The following is a 9,594-nucleotide window of genomic DNA, read 5'->3' as shown; positions in this document are numbered from 1 at the left end:
TCGAGTGTTATATATGTGGCAAAGACCCAGTTGTTTTTGTTTTGTCTGTCTGTCTGTTTGTTTGTGTGATTGTTTGTTTTTTGAATAGGGGTTCATCTACATGCAGTGGAAACGTTTGACTCGTTGCTTCAATGCCTCATTAACATTTGTCTAACAGTGACTGGTCATATGTTCATGCATTGACTTTTATGGATACACCTCTCTTTCTATGTACCTTTCTCTCTCCTCTTTTGACTAGGATGAAGAGGGTATGTTGGGATAAGGAAAGATGTATTCTGAGGTTGATTTGAAGCATGTGTAAAGTTTTTGGGACTGAATCAGTATTTCCTCTTTTTCAAAGAAAAACAACAACAACAAAGACTGGATAGATAGTAGGGAATCTCCCTAATCGCTGGTTTTTCCATTATTCTACATTATTTATCCAGTAGATACAAAATAAAACTTAGGAAGACCTGGTCCTGTGCTATGTTATTGAATCAGCAGGAAGAAAGACAGTTACATGGATATTGGGAAATAGCAGTTTGTGAGTTTGAATAGATTTTTTGGACTTGTAAATCATTTGTGTCAGGTTGGAATTTGTTAAAAGATTTTGTGTCCTACAGCAGGACATTGTTGTCATGTCTGTGTATGTGCTGTTTCATTTGGAGTTGCCTTTTCTGTGATTGTGAAATCAAAGCATGGCCCAGGAATCTACCGGTAGTTTTCATGTGGTTTCGCGTAATGTACGAGGGTTGTATACACCCAGGAAGGTGTTCAAAGATGGAGAAAGAACCTTGGCTCTCCTTTGAAGTCATGTGCAGCACGGCCTAGAAGTTGTGCATGAAACTATGAGTTGTACACAGGTGCTCTGAAAAAGAGAGCATAAGTAATGGGGGGGGGGGGGGGAGGGGGTTGTTCCACAAAAGTCAAACTTAGAAGTTAACATTGGCTTGAATTATGGTATGCCATTGATATCTTTTTTTCAGTTTTATCTAGTGTTTTCAGAATCCACTTCAAATTGTTGTCAAAACATACAGAAAAAAAAAATCCTTTGTCCCTAACTTTATTTTGCTAATTTATGCCTGTATGAAAATGTCTCCAAAATTTTCATTCTAACAATGAAAGTTATGACATTATTGAAGTCACACACAGCCTACCATAATATTCAAGTTGATCATGAATTTAAGATCGACTTAATTTCTTCGTGAAACACCCGCCAAGACTAGCGCCCTCACAGCAGAAAAGACTTCCCTGGCAGCAGTTCACTCTTTCTTTCTATGTGCTGGCCTAGAAATGAATGTGTGCACTTTGAATGGGATAGGATATCAAATGCAGTGTAAAAATTTCACTTTTTAACAGCAGAAAATGAAAAACAATGCTGAAACACGCTTCAGAAGAGTAATTCATGTGAAAGCTAGAGGAGGTGAGATTACAAGATGAAAAACTAACATTCAAATGCAGTCATTCTTAGAGGACCCGTTTTTCATTTTAATTCAGTTTGCGATTATGCGGAGAACAGATTTTCAGATGTTTATAACTTTTAATTCTTTCCTTAATTGTTTCAGACAGTTTAGTATTTTATACAAAGTTTTATGTTGAAATACAATTTGTAATGCAGTGAGCGTGAAACGTTCTCTTCACCTTCAAATTTTGTCAAGGAGCTAGAGCAGTGCTGAGCATGACTTCAAAGTGTAGAGGAATGTAAGACATCCCATTGTAATGCTTGAGAACCCGAACATTGCTTGCATGGAGTACGAAGAGTTGCCACTCCATCTGTAAGCCCTCCTTGATGCCCCGCTGTATGGGGCAATTGCTGATAGCTCCTGCTGTTATGAAAGCCCCTATTCAAATTATTTCAGTTTTATAAATTTGAAAAAAATTTTATTAGCATCAGTATTGTGCATCCCTTGGCTTGTCTGCAAACATGCAAAGAGCAGTTCAGCTTTTGATTAAGGGACTGCCGATGCATAATGATGTACAAGGGAACATGTCGGTTGAGAATGATAAGGGCGTTAAGTTGTCACAAAACCCATAGTGTTCGAGACAACTTAACGCCCTTCTCATTCTCAACAGACGATATTGTCATGTGTTTTGTATTGAATAAAATCACTTTGATGTGAATGTGAGCATGAATTGGACCTTCTGTAACGTTATTTCCATCACGTCTGCTGCCAGGTTGAGAGATAATAGCGGTCAAACACGGAGCAGTGAGGGCAGTACAGTGTGTGAAATTGGCTACTGTGATCTAGAAAAGCACTGCACTACCATGCTTACAAATGTAATGCGATAACTCGCATACTTGATGGAGTTGTGGCCTTTGTGCTACTTTCCATTGATATTTGTTTACCTCAGCTAATTAGCAAAGACACGATTGCTTGCCATAATTTGTATCATTGTCTCCTGTTTGTTTCTGAGCAATTCAATATGAAATGTGAAATGTTTTCTTTCACCTCCACATTTTGTCTGGGAGCTGGAGCAAATCGGAGGAATATTAGACTTCCCATTGTGATGGCTGGAAATTGGCAGAGTTGAATGTGTTTTTGGACACGTACAGTGTAGTTGCAGTAGTTCCCTTCCTCTATTTTAGTTGACTTGCACATTCATTGATATGCATGAATTTAAAAAAAAAAAATCATGATTGAAGACGTTCCTGTTTCTTTTGTATTTTCATGTAGATATATTTGGAGAAATTTCGCCAGAAAACTGTATTGTTAGGGTAGCAATGGGATGTTTGTTTCCCAGCAGCCACCACCCCCAGCTGTATGTCTTCATGTAGATGACATGCCAATAGACGATATGCCAAAAGGAATGGCAGTGTCCTGCCTTCAAGAATTCTCTCTGGATCATATGGAACTGCACAGCTCTTTTCTATAGCAGCCCAGTGAACTGACTGTGTAATAGTCAATGATTGGCCAGTGTATGCGTCCCAATGAGGGCATGTGGAGTCGTGAAAGCTGACTGATGTCATAACAAGACTTGTGTTACACCATTTGGTGATGTAGTTTGCATTTCTTTGCTTTCAAATCAGTGTGTCATTTTTGCTTGGAAGGACCCTTGTATGTGACAGGTTATACAATGTGTGTAGAGGGAAATTTTATGGATCTGCAGTTTGCAGACTTTCCGGTATGTGTACAGGAAGTTCTCTGCATGTGTGTATTTACTTTCACAAATAATAATAGCTCCAAAAATTTATTATTTTGATGAGTGGTATTTGTGCATGTTTGCCCTTTTTTGTGAAGATTTTGTGGTCCGATGACAGTTTTATACCCACATTTGAGGAGGACTTAATGCTAAAAATAAAAACATTTTAAACAGAACAAGTAGGCCTATCCTTGCATTGAAATTTTGCTTATATGTGACCCCTGCATCACATTACAAAAAGTAGCCAGGTAAAGAAGAAGAAGAAGAAAATAATAACAGAAAATGAAGGTCATGTTCTGAAAGAGGAGATTTCAGCTTAAAATGCATTCCTAACCCAACATATATTGGTGAAAAAAGGAACATGTGAAAATTCTGCTTTGTATTCTTCATAAGTTTATGATCGCATTTCTCTCTTAAGTGGTTATAACTCCACAACGCATGTTGCAGATGCACAATGTGCTGAGATGCATGCAGTTCAAGTATGTGGGCTTGTATGGAAAACCATCTCAAGGCATATAGTGTGCATCTTGAGGGAGTTTGTGTGAAAAAAAAAATAGAAAGTTTATGCAAAAATACCAGAGAAAAACTCTGCTTTTTATACACAAACAGCTACATGAGGCTTCAAAAGTCAGATATTCTTAAAGCCTTTTAGTGTTATTATTGTCATGTAACGTCCCTGTCGATGATTCTTCTCATTCATATGTCAGTTTCTGATTCTTTAACTTTGCTACATTTCTCCTTTAAGTAGTCAAGGGTAGAAACACATAGATATGGGTTTGTCATCTGTTTGTTATGTGCTGACAGCAACAATTCCGGAAACAATCATCTTTGTGTTTTGTGCTGAGAGCAACAATTCCGAAAATGATCATCAAATACATATACCCAAGTTCAGCACTGTGTAATGTTCCATACCAAATTGTTGTGATCTTATTGCAGTTGACCTTAATAGAAACATGTGGGGAAAAAAAGTAAGAAATGGTAATATTGTAGTCAAGAGATGTTTTCTTCAACATTTTTTTTTTTTTGTGTGTGTGCAAGTTTATCTTCCACATGATCATGGGAAACCTGCCCTTTTTAGAAATTTTCAAGGACAAAAATGTTGACTAAATCTTGTACATGGCATGTTAATGGAAAGAGATAGCTGTAAAGTCCTGAATCAGAATGCAAATGACTTTGTATTGTCGCATGTTGTTTCCAAGGAAGATATGGAATATGATTGCTGGGTAACAGATAAACCTGATAAACTTTGGTTCACTGTTCACTCGCTTGTTTCTCTTCATGAAAGTATTGGGCATTGCAACAGCTTCATTTCTGTTGAAGACAAGATTGACATGGCATTATGTTTGTACAAACTGAAGTGTTTTTTTTTTTTTTTGATAAGTCAAAATGAGTCATTTAGAGCTACTACATAGTTCAAACTATGATATCTAACATATGAAGACATGTAATACTTCTGGTGGAATTTCTTAAAGTATGACATGGAGAGTAAAATCATGATATAAATAATGAGTATCTCCATTCCTCTATCAGCCAGATGTGTACAACGGGACCTGTTATAATGAGGTGGGAAACACAACCCTATTGTGACAAAGCCATTTTGCTGGTCCCAACTCTTTATATTTCATTGTTTATTTGTTTTTGTTGTTGCCCTTGTAAAACAAGGTTATGTTTTTGGTCCAAGGTCCTTGTTGTAACGGGGTTCCACCATACTATGTCTTTGGGGCAAGAGTGTACCAAGAAGGTTTATGTCTTTGTTTGTTTGGTTTTTTCTTTCTTTGCTTTGATGATTAATACTTGATGTTGAAGCAAGAATGTAATTATTCATACACCAGACAAAAGTATGTCTTGATGCATCATAGTTCCAATAAAGATCCTATCCAATAGCATAGCCAGTGTCTGTAGATAACAGTTGAACACAAGAAGATGTCAACTCCGTATGTAGTCAATGTTGTTAGAATCCTTGTGATTCACAGCTTACAAGTTGTCATTTTTTTTAATGAAAGCATACCTCATCTGTATGGGACCGTTATATCTTGTCTGTAATATCCTTGCTTTTCATACAAGCGAATGAACAAAATAATGTGCAAAGGGGAACGTGTTCTTAGCAGATTTGTTTCATTCTGTCGTAGTTCCTCATGCTCAGTCCCACATGTACCATAATTATGATGCCATGTGTTTGAATAAAGAGAAGATTTACTGTGAAGATGAAAGCTGCTTTTCCTGGCTGTGACAGATTTTGTGTTTGTTCATCCCCCCCCCCCCCCCTTCGTCAATGTTGAGCTTTCATTTTGTAATTGATAATGACGTGAAATGGTCAGAGCCCCTTTTTGCAATTAAGATTTAAGTGTCAGAGAGGCATTACATTGAACCAGTAAATATATCTGCAATCTGTCATAGTGCTTTACTTGTTTCGTTTTTTTGAAAGATAGATACATGTAGATAAGTGAGAAAATGAATAAATTGAATAAATGCTGTACATGGATAAATGAATAATTGAAACAATCATGAGTCTGGAAACCAAACAAATATCACATGCTTTGGTTGCCAATTCCCTTTTCCTGGCAATGTACACTTTATACAAACCCACATTCCTCAACTCATATAGTTGCAAATTAAGGTAGACTCTTTAATTAACCAGTAACCACATATTTGACGCCGAGTTATTCTGATAGCCCACATTCGTGGCGACCTTTGTTATTCTTTGTCACATTAATGTACATGTACTTGGTAACTAGCATCGCTCGGGAATGCTGGCACAATCTTTGATGAGTCGCATTCTTTTGGGACCCTCCTTCTCTTACAACCCATATTCTTGTAACTTTTACGTAAAGTAACACACACACTTAAATCACCCAGCACTTACACCCTTACCTACACTCTTTTCATAATCCATATTGGTGGGTGTTGTACATTATGCCAATATATTTTTTAGTAAAAAATAATGATAACAATAATGTTAATGATAAAGCTGCTGCTGCTGATGATGATGGTAATGATGATAATAATAATAATAACAACAATAATAACAATAATAATGATGATAATAATAATAATGATAACAATAATGAAAGTTGCTTCAGTAACCCATATTTGTTTAAAAACTCATATTCCATCAAGGAGGTGCCTCATACTGATTCCATGAAATCTTGTCCATTTTGATAACGTCATGGCCCCATCCAGAACTACTCGGCGGGAGCATTTTTTTTTTTTTTTTTTTTTTTTTTGGAGGGGGGGGGGGGGGAGCGGGGTGAGGTGGAGTGATGTGCACTGTGCCTCTTGCTTATTCGAGCTGACAAACTTTAAATGGGATTTGCATCTTACATTGTTTATTGACATAGAAAAGAAGGATAACCACAGACACGTACACTCACAAACATATATAAATGCACAAAAATACATGCGTAATTTACGATATGAAATTTGACAGTTTTAGTGAGTGAAGAGTACGTCGCCACTACAATCTTGCATTACCTACACTCACACAGAGTAAGGAGTATCTTTCCATGTAATGCTTTACCGTCGTAATATTTCAAGACCTTGAAAATCAACCAAAATTCAGATTCAGATAGAGGTTTTGTATAAAGCAATCTATTATATCAACAGACAGACACGTTTTCATCAGTTCGGACTGGCATGCTGTCCTTGAATTGCATTGAGATCCCCGAATAGTTCATCTGGTGCGATTCCGTTTCGACGTAAAAATCGTAGAAGCGAGGAAACGTTGGCCTGGGTTTACATCATTTGAACTTGATTCGAAGTGAAATTGATATAGAAGTGGATCGACAATGAAATGAAATGTCCAGAAAATTGAAGACAATTCAAATGAGAAACTAGGAGTAAGAAGACGAGGCCTTGTATTAATGTCCATCGCGATATCGCATCGCCCCATCCAGAACTACTAACGGGATATTGGCACATTGGTGGGCTATATTTTTCTTTTCTTTTCTTTTCTTTTTTTCATTATCGTTAACGTTTTAAACTCTGGAGCGACAAAGCAAATATAGGTGTTGTATAATGGTGGAAAGAGGTATAAATGGGGGATATTCTCAAGTTCGACCTCTTTAGTGACCCACAACGGACGACCTCAAGTATAGATATTATGAGAAGACGTGACGTAATAATGTGCACGCTGCGTTTGCCCTCACATGGTGATCGCAACGCGCTGCGCGTACATGTCTTTTCAAGATCTGTGACGCAACAATGAATCCATGCGACATTTTTGTTTATATAACAACGGTATTCTTTTCATGGGTTATTCCTAGTGAATTCCTCCTTGCTGTTCATATGCATTTAATGATCTTAGCTTCCGATCAAAATGCCTAGATTTAGCAAGTTATCTCGTGGTAGGCGATTTTGGGCCCGACTCCGCAAGAGTCTGGCAAAGTCTTTGAGGAGACTGTGTTGCGTCAACACAGGTGAAATATTTTTCTTCCTTTGATTTCGTATTGAAACGTTACGTCAAGCCCGTGCAACCAGTGTCATAAAAGTTGTTTAATTATTCTCTTTCTCTTTTACTTTCATTTCGTGTGCGTGTGTAGACCTTTTCCCTCTTTCTAGATTGCTTGCTTTCTTTATTCATGATGTATAGAAAATACATGTATACTTATAGCAAATACGTTCTCTGTCGTCTTACAGATGCCGATGGTAAAAAGAATAAAAAGCAAGAGGCTGTTTTGAGTCTGCAGGATGTAAAAATGGGGAGTCTAGTTCAGGATTTGATCCTTATTTTTCAATGAATAATCACCAGTTCCCTACTCCTCCCTATGTGCCACAGCTGTTGTCACAGTCTTCACTTTTCATATTCATCATATTCTGAAATACTGATTTAAGAGCGTTCATTTCCGTTAGTCAATGGGCGCCTGAAAAAAAAAAATAGTTTTATCATCAAACGTGTTCGAATAAATCATCCCGTTGCTTCCGATACATTGTCACTTCATAGATCACACTGGAGTGATACGTCGCATATACGCTTTAAAGGTAGGGGATACCTTTTACAGAACTCCCAAAATGCAGCAAAACATTAAATATGAACCTCAGGGGACTTGTTCAGGCCACTGCTTAGAAATTTGGAAGTCAACAGTTATTTACAATTTGAATAAAGCACAAAACTCAACTACTCAGTAGTTCTGTGTGTCAGCCACACTTAAGCCTTTTTGTTGCAGTCTTCTGTATTTTTTAATCTATAAACACAAATCTAAAAGTATAAGAGCTGATGTAATAACATATAGAGTGTGTGACAAGAATGTATATAGAAATGTTTGTAAGTTTTGATGAACTTTCTTCACAAAATATACATGATGGACACACATGCAGTGCATGGGTCTGCAAAGGTAGCCTAGTAATGTACTGGAATTTACGGTGAGCCCCGAAAAAGAATTCAATTCAAAATCTAACGGTCAATAAAATGTACTAAATGTTACCTTCCACTTTCAATACTTTATGGGAGTTTCTAAAATGATACTCTCTTCAACATACCACTGTGTTTATACAACTCTTCATTTAAGGCATGCAAATGGGATTCCACACCTTTAAGTAAGTAATGTATAAAAGTGTTATATCTCGTCTCAAAGCCACATTTTATTTATTTATTTATTTATTTATATGTTTTATTTTCACAGGGTGGCTCCGTCAGTGGGTTAAACACTGTTGTTCTTGGAGGCCCTGCATGAACACATACATACAAATAAACACAAAAATGTATGATAATCATACAATACCAACAACAAAATCATATTTGCAGTATCAAATCTGTATACTGATATATATTAAACTCAAAATTTAACAAATATTATGCAACACATTACATCCTCATATCCTTAAGTTTCCCCTACCTCAGAAAGAAAAAAACAAACAGAAAAAAAGAAAGAAACGACAACAACAGAACTATACTTGGACACAGTATACACATTTGAGCCAAGACAATCTTTATAATTTGGAGTTTCCATAAGAGATTTTCTTTCGTTATGCATGATTCTCAAGATGTCTTGTAAAATCTACCACGACCCTTTACAGTGCAGGGCGGATCCAGGAATTCTGTAAAGGGGGGGGGGGGGGGCAACTAATATTTCTGGTGCCACTTCCGGGTTTCATTTCTTTTTTTTTTCTTTTTATTTCTCTTATTTTTAACGATAAATAAAGGTGGGGGGGGGGGGGGGGCGTGCGCCTCTTGCGCCCCCCCCCCCTCTGGATCCGCCACTGCAGTGAGTTAAAGCTAATGAGTTTTGTTTGTATTTGTTTGAACTTTCCCAGTACCATCGAGCTTCCTGTCAAGACGACAACGATCATAGCTGTACAACGTCACGTTGGAGTTCTGTCGAGGACGTTTCAGCTGTCGACGTTCCCCTTACAGTTGATGATATCAGTCTGGATAGTCTGAACTACAGTGCTATTTCTTATCTATCACTTTTCAATGAAGATGAATTTGAATGGGAAACTCAGGACGAAAGAGACAATGATGAGGGAGATGATGACGCG

This window comes from Diadema setosum, chromosome 11, assembly GCF_964275005.1.
Source record: "Diadema setosum chromosome 11, eeDiaSeto1, whole genome shotgun sequence".
NCBI lineage: Eukaryota > Metazoa > Echinodermata > Echinoidea > Diadematoida > Diadematidae > Diadema > Diadema setosum.
The sequence above is the reverse complement of the archived record's forward strand: the minus strand, read 5'-3'. Positions refer to the sequence as shown.